The sequence below is a fragment of the Microtus ochrogaster genome, unplaced genomic scaffold (genome assembly GCF_000317375.1).
Source record: "Microtus ochrogaster isolate Prairie Vole_2 unplaced genomic scaffold, MicOch1.0 UNK5, whole genome shotgun sequence".
In the NCBI taxonomy this organism is placed as follows: Eukaryota; Metazoa; Chordata; class Mammalia; order Rodentia; family Cricetidae; genus Microtus; species Microtus ochrogaster.
In genome coordinates, this window is record NW_004949103.1 from 16378687 (window position 1) to 16386838 (window position 8152).

An 8152-nucleotide genomic window follows, 5' to 3' on the forward strand; every position below is an offset into this window, starting at 1 on the left:
TTTTTTTTTTCTAGAAGTACACTGGGATAGAATATCAATGCATGAATGTTTGTCAAACTCCATTTTACTTTGTTAGGAAAAGCCAAGGAATTTTCAAAGAAAAAAATTCTACAGGGATCACTTAAGCATAGTGCATAAGAAACCAACACCCTTCTGCAGAAAGAGGCCCAGAGAGGGTGAACAAAAGGTGAAACAATTCTCCAGACAGAATAACAAGAAACCAGTTTGCACCCTAACAACCTGTCTGTCCTCACTGCTCCAGCGTGATCTCTGCAGAGTTCACTGCCTCTGAGCTCAAGGCCGACAGTTAGCTTGGAAGTTAGGAATGGTTCCTTACCAGTTGAAATGGGTGTTGCTTGAGGAGGCTGACTCTTCCTAGCCAGGAAGGTGTTTGTATGAGTTTAAGTAATCCCAAAAATCAATAGAAGTTTCCTGTTTGCCAAGGGCTTACTGTGTGAACTTGGTCTTCTGGAAGCCTGCATATATAGACTGTAACCTTGACAGAGGCCCAAGAGGAAAAACTGATCAACGCGCCTGCCATTAAACTGTGCCTTTTTCCTGGTCCATTTCGATTGTCTCTGGTCCTTACTTGAGCCCATAGGAAAGGTACGCAGCAGGCAGCACTAAAAGAAGGGAGGCCCCTTAAGCTCCAGGGACTTGAGCTCCTAGCTGAAATTTTCCTTTCACTCAAAAGAGCACTCTGCACCTTTTTCCCAGCACAACACTTAGCATGCCCATGAGGGGGGAAAGTGTTTCCCACCAGGAGGAAGCTGTAGGTATATTCGAAAATTGAGATTTTTGAATTGCAATTGGCATCTCTCAGCGCCTTTCAGACAGGGGCCATCTAACTGTAAAGTGACATTTTGTGTTTCTGACATGGGAGAGTCTCCATGAAAAAAAAAGAAAAACCACAATCAATCCGTTTCCAAAACACAGGCTCAAGAAGCAAGGAGCGGCGCTAAACCTAGACGATCTTTCATGATTTCTTCCTTGAAAGAAAATAAGCAAGGGACATTCAGGTTTCAAATTATTCTCCCTCCCAAGCCTCTTTCATCGCTATTACTATGAGCAATATCATTCTTTACCCACGGCAGGAAACTTTTGTGAGCAAAATACCATTGAAAATCCTTACTTTCACATCCATTCACTCCTGGCGAGAAATGAAGCTGGATGAACTTTGAGTGCCCAGCTGAGCAAATGAATGACCTTTGATTGATCTAATTTCCTTGTCTCTTTTCAGCCACGTATGATTTCTACAGCATGGCTACTGCGCTGTGCCTTTGTCTTCCAGCACCTGCAAGCCCTTCCTAATCACTAGTTAAGAGCCACAGGCCATTTAAAATAAGAAGCATCGTCCGGATGCAGAACTAGAGACACCCTCGGTGAGGATACTGTATCTGCATGGAGACTGAGTCCCAGTGGAAGCCCTAAAGGGAAGTCAGGACTTTCCAGCACTCTCTGGGCATGGCAGCTCAACTGTTGTATGTGTTCTGCCTCTGAAAACCCTAAACTTGAACTCCTGGAAAGTTGGCCAAGGCTTGGGAAGTGAGGGGAACATCTTCAAAATACAGACAAGGAGTGAAAGGGGGCCGTCATGGGAGAAAGTAACAATGATTCTGATGTCTTGATCAATAGCAATTGAGTGTTTTGGTAAAATGGAAGCCAGGTCTTAGATGTCTTTCTAGCAAAAGGAATCAAGCTACATAAGGGCTTGGTTGGGCCTGGTTTTGTGGTGGGATGAAAAACCAGTTTGTTGAGTTCTAGGAGCAAAGGAATTAATTTTCCCTCTCGGGCATCAGCTAGTTTTCTCATCTTTACTATAGAACTAGCACATATCCTAATGTGTTGGAAGGTTCCATGAGATAAAGTACCCCACACAGCATCCTGATCCATAAATGTCCAATTACAGTTGCAAGCACTTGACAGTGCTTACCCATGCTAGGAACTGTTCCTTTACTCTTGACATCGTCACAGTTCCAAGACAGGTATTAGAGGCCACACATGCTTTAGAAATGAGGAAACTAAACACTGACGTTACAGAGCCAGTGATCGAAGACACACTCCAAATCAAAGTTGTGGGCCCTGGGTGACTCCTTCAGTAACATTGCTAGACAAATCACAAAGGCCACGGATTGCAAATAGGATAGATTTCAGGTACCTTCAGGATTGGGATAGGGAGAGAGAAGGTTCCTGGCTAACTCTTGGGGTTTCTATGTGTGATGAATGATGATATTTTCCCTCTGAAGGGGAATGAGGAAAAAGACAATTGAACCTGTGAAACAAGCCTCCACAAATGACTAATAGTTATTATACTGTGATTTATGTTATAATAGTTATTATATTATAAAAATAACTGTAGTTATTTGTATATGGGACTTAAAGGCTAATATTAATATTCTACACTGATTTCATCCATCCATCCATCCATCCATCCATCCATCCATCCATCCATTCATCCATGCACTATATTTATTTATCTATCTGAAATACTGGGCATTGAACCTAGGTCCTCAGTTGTGCAAGGAAAATGCTCTATCACTGTGTTATAGCTCTAGTCCTCAAAGGCTCCAAATTGGAGGAATTACTTGAAAAATATGTGGGAAGTTGAGTAGATGACATCCACACAGAAGTGGGTTGAGTTGGAAAGAAGGCTAAAGAGATCCTGCTCTTGAGAACAGAGCTTTAATTTTTTTTCTTTTCTTTATTTTTGGAATCCTGTCCCATTATGTAGACCAGACTGCTGTCCCCCCATGATCCTCCTGCTTTAGCTTCCTGAGCACTGTGTTTGCAGTTCTTCACTACTATACATGCCTGAGGGCACCAACTCTTAGGGCTTAAACAGAAATCCTTAAAGGACAGCAAGTAGGAGTAGGACTCAGCCAGAGAGAAAGAGGGGTTTCAAAGCCTTTTCTCTAGTTTAGAGAAAAAGGGCGAGGATGGGTAATGTTGGATTCCACTCTGTATGCTGTGAATACCATTGGTTAGTAAAGAAGTTACTTCTGGTCAATGGATTAACAGAATATAGCCAGGCTGGAAAAGATATATAGAGAGAGTAGATGGAGTTAGGGAAAAGCCATGTAGCTGCTGCAAGAGACAGACGCCAGATGCCGGATGGAATCTTACAGGTAAACCACAATCACGCGACAATACAGATTAATAGAAATGGGTTAATTGAAGATATTAGAGCTAGCTATATATATGCATAAGCAAGTAGACAAAGCAGTGCTTTAAACAATACAGAGTCTGTGTGCTTATTTTGGGTCTTGGCATCCAGAAAAGAAACAAGTGGTTTCTGACAACGAAATGACATCCAATGTGAAAATGATTCCCACCACCCACATTGGGTCTGGGTGCTTCTGTGCCCTCTGGGAGTTGGGAGGAAAGTAGCTGAGACCATGGCTATGGTTCAGAACTCCCCACATAAGCAGGTGACAGAATTGGGTCTGCTAGGATTGCACAGACAGGTGAGCATGGTGGATTCCCACTGCCATGAACAGAGATATTTCCAGGCCATGCACTGTGTTGCATGGCAAATTTAGCTTTTACTAAGATAAAAATGGTTTATATGCTGCACAGAGCTACTCAGAGTTGATGTGCTGAGTGTGAATCCCAACCCGGTGGTCCCAGGGCTAACAGTAAGGTACTTCTGTCATATTAAAAGGCCAAGAGAGGTAGATCCAGCATCCAGGGCTGCCACAACCAAGCTGACTACCATTTTAAAAGTGCTCCTGATCAAAATGATTACAGATGCACAATAAAGACAGATTCAGACAAAAATAAACCTCTAAACGGGTCATAGTATGTTTAAAAAATATACATAGGCTTAGGGGAAAAAAGAGTATAGATAGTTTTTAAAAAACTAAATGGTTTTAAAAAATAAAACAAAATCTTTAAAAAAGACAGAGAAAGACAGTCATAAATTAAAAGAGTAAAGAAAAATTAGCCAAGTAAATATGAAACATACTCAGAGAGTCTGGATTATGTATATTATTGTGTTTTCTTTAAATTTTTTGACTGAATAAGCTAAATACAAAGAGATATTTCATTGTACATGCTACTAAACTAAACCAATATATATATATACTTTAAAGATGTCTTGACTTCAAAATTTGGTCTCAAGATATGCTGCTTTGAAAAAGAGGTTCTGCTTTTGTTTCCACAGAGGAAAAGAACCTGTGGATTCCTTCCAGACTAGTGAGGTTTGAAGGACCAAGAACCCCCACCTCCGAAAAATCTACTTAAACCCCTAAAATTACTTCACCCAACAAAAAGCAGAAAGCAGTTTGGAAAGAACTATGCCCAAATACCCAAATGTTGTTTGTAAATGTTTGTTTACATTTAAAGGGGGATATGACATTGAGATAAATACTTTGCATTGGTATGGATCTTGGTTTATCAATACAAATTTATAGTCAATGTTGTTATATGTATAATCCTGCTGTTGATTAAGGTACTGTGTTTGTGAAGCTCTTTAAAAAATATAATATATAATTTAAACTTACAGGTTAATAGATAATCATCTATAATAGTCAAGCTCGAAGTCATGTTAGTTAAGTTTTCTAGATATATAGAGAAAGGAAAGATTGGATTAGTTAATGGGGACAAAATTAAAGCTAGACATGATGAACAAGGTTTAGTGTTCTATAGTACATGAGGGTAACGGGCTGTAGTTAACAATAATTTATGGTATATTTCAAAACAGACAGAAGATGAGAATTTGAATGTCCTCGCCACAAAGCATGATTAAGGTTAGTGATGGATATACTAACGACTCTGACTGCATCATTTCATATTATATACACATAGAGTCCAAGACTGCATGCAACTGTCACACTAAATTAAATCTATGAAATGAAAAACTAAATAACTAGAACTATGTTCTTTCATCAAGAGGATGACCATCTCTCGCTATTTACCTCTATCATCTACTTATCAAACACAGAGATTTACAATATAGTCTAGATGGATGGGCTCCATCCCATCTCAAGAGATCATGGGATGAAGTAAAGTCAGTGGGACTATTCTCCTGTCTCTGACCATTCAGAGCCCAACCACTCAGTCTCAGTGGTTTCTCTTTCACAGAGCTCCTGCAGACACTCCAGCTGAGAGTAAAGAGTTTCTTTGCTGTTTCAAAACACTCCACGCATACTTATGACACATCATTTTTTTTTAGTGGAGTCAGATTACAGTTACTATGTATCAGTTCAATCTCTTGCTAGTTCAATGCTTTCCTGATGACAGGAGCCTTATCTGCTATTTCTGTACCACCAGTATGTATATCAATTGTCGCATAGTGAGTGTTGAATACATGCTGTTGACCTTAACTGAGTTTTGGTTTTTAGGGAAACCACAGTAGGTAGTTTCACATTGGCCACCCCTTTTGTCCCAGCTCAGCCTCTTATTCATGGTATACTTTATGTTAAGGTATCTTAATGTGTGCACTGAGAAGAATAGCAAAATCCAGAATTGAAATGCTCACAGTAGAACACCCAATACTGGGTTAGCTATCCCAGATCAGTTCTGAATCTTGAAAGATGGCTATCCAAACCCCTCTGTGCATGCTTCCTGGGATTCCCTAACTTCTCTGCCCTTCCCACAGGTCCCTCACAGACCTAGGGTCTCAGTCCCCAACCATTCCTTTAGCTCCTGTCCTACAGGATTTACAATCTGACTGTGACAACTAATTTTGGGACTGTAATGCCTCCTGTCATCTTCCATAAATTTGACATAAATAAATCACAAAATACCCTTTTTATATCGCTTTTTATCTTGCTACGCTCCTTGTTTCTTTTGGAAACAGTTTTTATGGCAAATGCAGAGTGTAAATCCACCCGACAATAAAGCATGCCAAACAAGCGTGTCGAACAGGCACCTGAGAGGAAATTGCCCACCATTTGCAGAGTTCTATGCAATTATCAGCAGGATGTTCTGGAGTGGGCCTGTTAAGCACACAGCCCTGGATCCCTCACGCATAATCTGCTAGTCCCCCAATGTAAAGTGTTGTCAAACACAGGAAAATGAGCAAGCACACTTTGGTCCACATCTTCCCAGTAGCCTCCTCTGGTGGCAACATGGGGCAGAGACTTTGAATGGCATCTCTCCTGCTTGTTTCATTGGAGATATCTTCTCTCCTAAGGTTGTGATGGCCCATATGACTTTCCACATTTTTTATCTGTGCTACCCAATATGGAAGCTAATGGTTCCATGTGGCTATTGCACACATTCATGTAGGTGCTGTGACAGAAGCACTATTTTTTAAATTATTATTATTTATTGTAAGTTGAATCTGTTTACATGTAAATGGATGGGAGCTAGTGACTACTACATGGAGATCATATAAACAATGCTTAGGACCTTCTACTTCTCATACCTGGCTCCATACACCTTGGACAACAAATATAAGAAATCTTACTAAGTTCCCATTGGGTACAATACCCGTCCTCTTGGCCTTCATCTTCGCAGTGATCCCATGGAGTAATTGTTTCTCCATTACTTGTTTGAAGTGGATATTTGAAGACCACATAATTTAAGTGGCAAGTCCATAGTCTCTAAGCTAATCTATAGTGGAATAGAGATTTGAACCAAGACCTGTCCATCAAAGCCTTGCTTGCCTTGGTGTAGTCATTAGAACAAACACTTTGACTTTAGGTAATTAGACTGTTGACACAAGTTTTCTGTCCAGCTGGGTCTTGCAGCCGTTAGGTCCCAAAGAATCACACAGAGGTCTGCATTAGTTATAAACTGATTGGCCCATTGGCTCAGGCTTCTTATTATCTAATTCTTGTATCTTACATTAGCCCATAATTCTTGTCTGAGTAAGCCATGTGGCTTGGTACCGTTTTTGGTGAGGAAGTCCGTTTTTGGTGAGGAGGTCACATCTTGCTTCCTCTGAGGGTGGGTCTCGACTGCAGGCTTAAACTTCCCTATTTCCAGAATCCTCATTGTCCTGCCTATGCTTCCTAGCTGGTTGCCCCACCTATACTTCTTGCCTAGCTACTGGCCTATCAGCAGTTTATTGAAAATAATAAAAGTGACAGGGTACAGACCATTGTCCCACAGCATTAGACCTGAATTGTTGGGTCAACCATGAATGCTTTAGCCAATCAGGTAGGTTCCATTTTCAGTGGAAAGAGTGTGTATCTTCAGAAAGAGGCAGCTCTGCAACACACAGAGCCATGCCCTTCCCAAAGTGCCTATGTGCGGATGCAGAAAGGAGTGCCACCCCCGTTTACCTCTCAAGCATGTTGAGAGCAAGTCTGGGAATCATTTGAGGATTAATGAAAGACCACAAATGCTGTAAGGTTAAGCCTTATTATTAAAGAAAATTCTGATGAATCTTATCTCACCCTATTTATTTCCTGCCTAAGTTGTCATAAAATCTATATGCAATATTATTACCCACACCAATACTTACAAAACACCCCTAAAAGCCTACACTCGGTACAGCAAAATTGAAGAAATGTATCCCATGGCCTTTCTGTAATACCAAATTAAAGCAATGACAATCCTCAGCAGAAAACCCACGCCATTGCACTGATTATTAACATGTTAATTTCTACGTCCTAGATTTGAAAATGATTCTGGGAACTACTTATTGAATTTTTAATTTGCAGATTATCGACCAAATTGGCTGCAATGGCTCTGAGCAATGAGAACCACATGTCAGCCAAACAGGTAAGCAGATGCAGGAAGACAACAGCCGCTCCTGTCTGAAGGGCTAACTGGCCAACCCAGGAGTCAGCTCTCATTGGTTCTTGAGTGCTTGAAGTCCCAGACAAAGAAAAGGGTGTTTCCAGTAGGAGCTGTATGCATGCAAGAATTATGCATTAAGGACTTCACAATCTGAACTGCCAGACTCAAATTTATGTTTCATTGTGCAAACCTGTCCTCATTTTAAATCTATCTATCTATCTTCTATCTATATAGTTATGTATATAGATATAGATATTATCAATTCTTTGAGCATTTTATAAGTTTGTGCCAAACATTATGATCATATTCTTCATTTCTTTCAATCTCTAGGACCCTCCCAACACATCCCTCTCCCAAATTCATGTCCTATTTGATTGTATTTATTTTTTGTCAGTTCTGCTACATACAATTGGTGCGTCTCTCTCTCTCTCTCTCTCTCTCTCTCTCTCTCTCTCTCTCT

At 40.5% G+C, this 8152-nt stretch overlaps 1 protein-coding gene across 1 annotated transcript in view; it reads right to left on the reverse strand.

The window, feature by feature from the left end:
- Ppargc1a (PPARG coactivator 1 alpha) overlaps positions 1-8152 on the reverse strand; it is a 640420-nt gene that overhangs the window by 174443 nt on the left and 457825 nt on the right. The window lies entirely within an intron of this gene.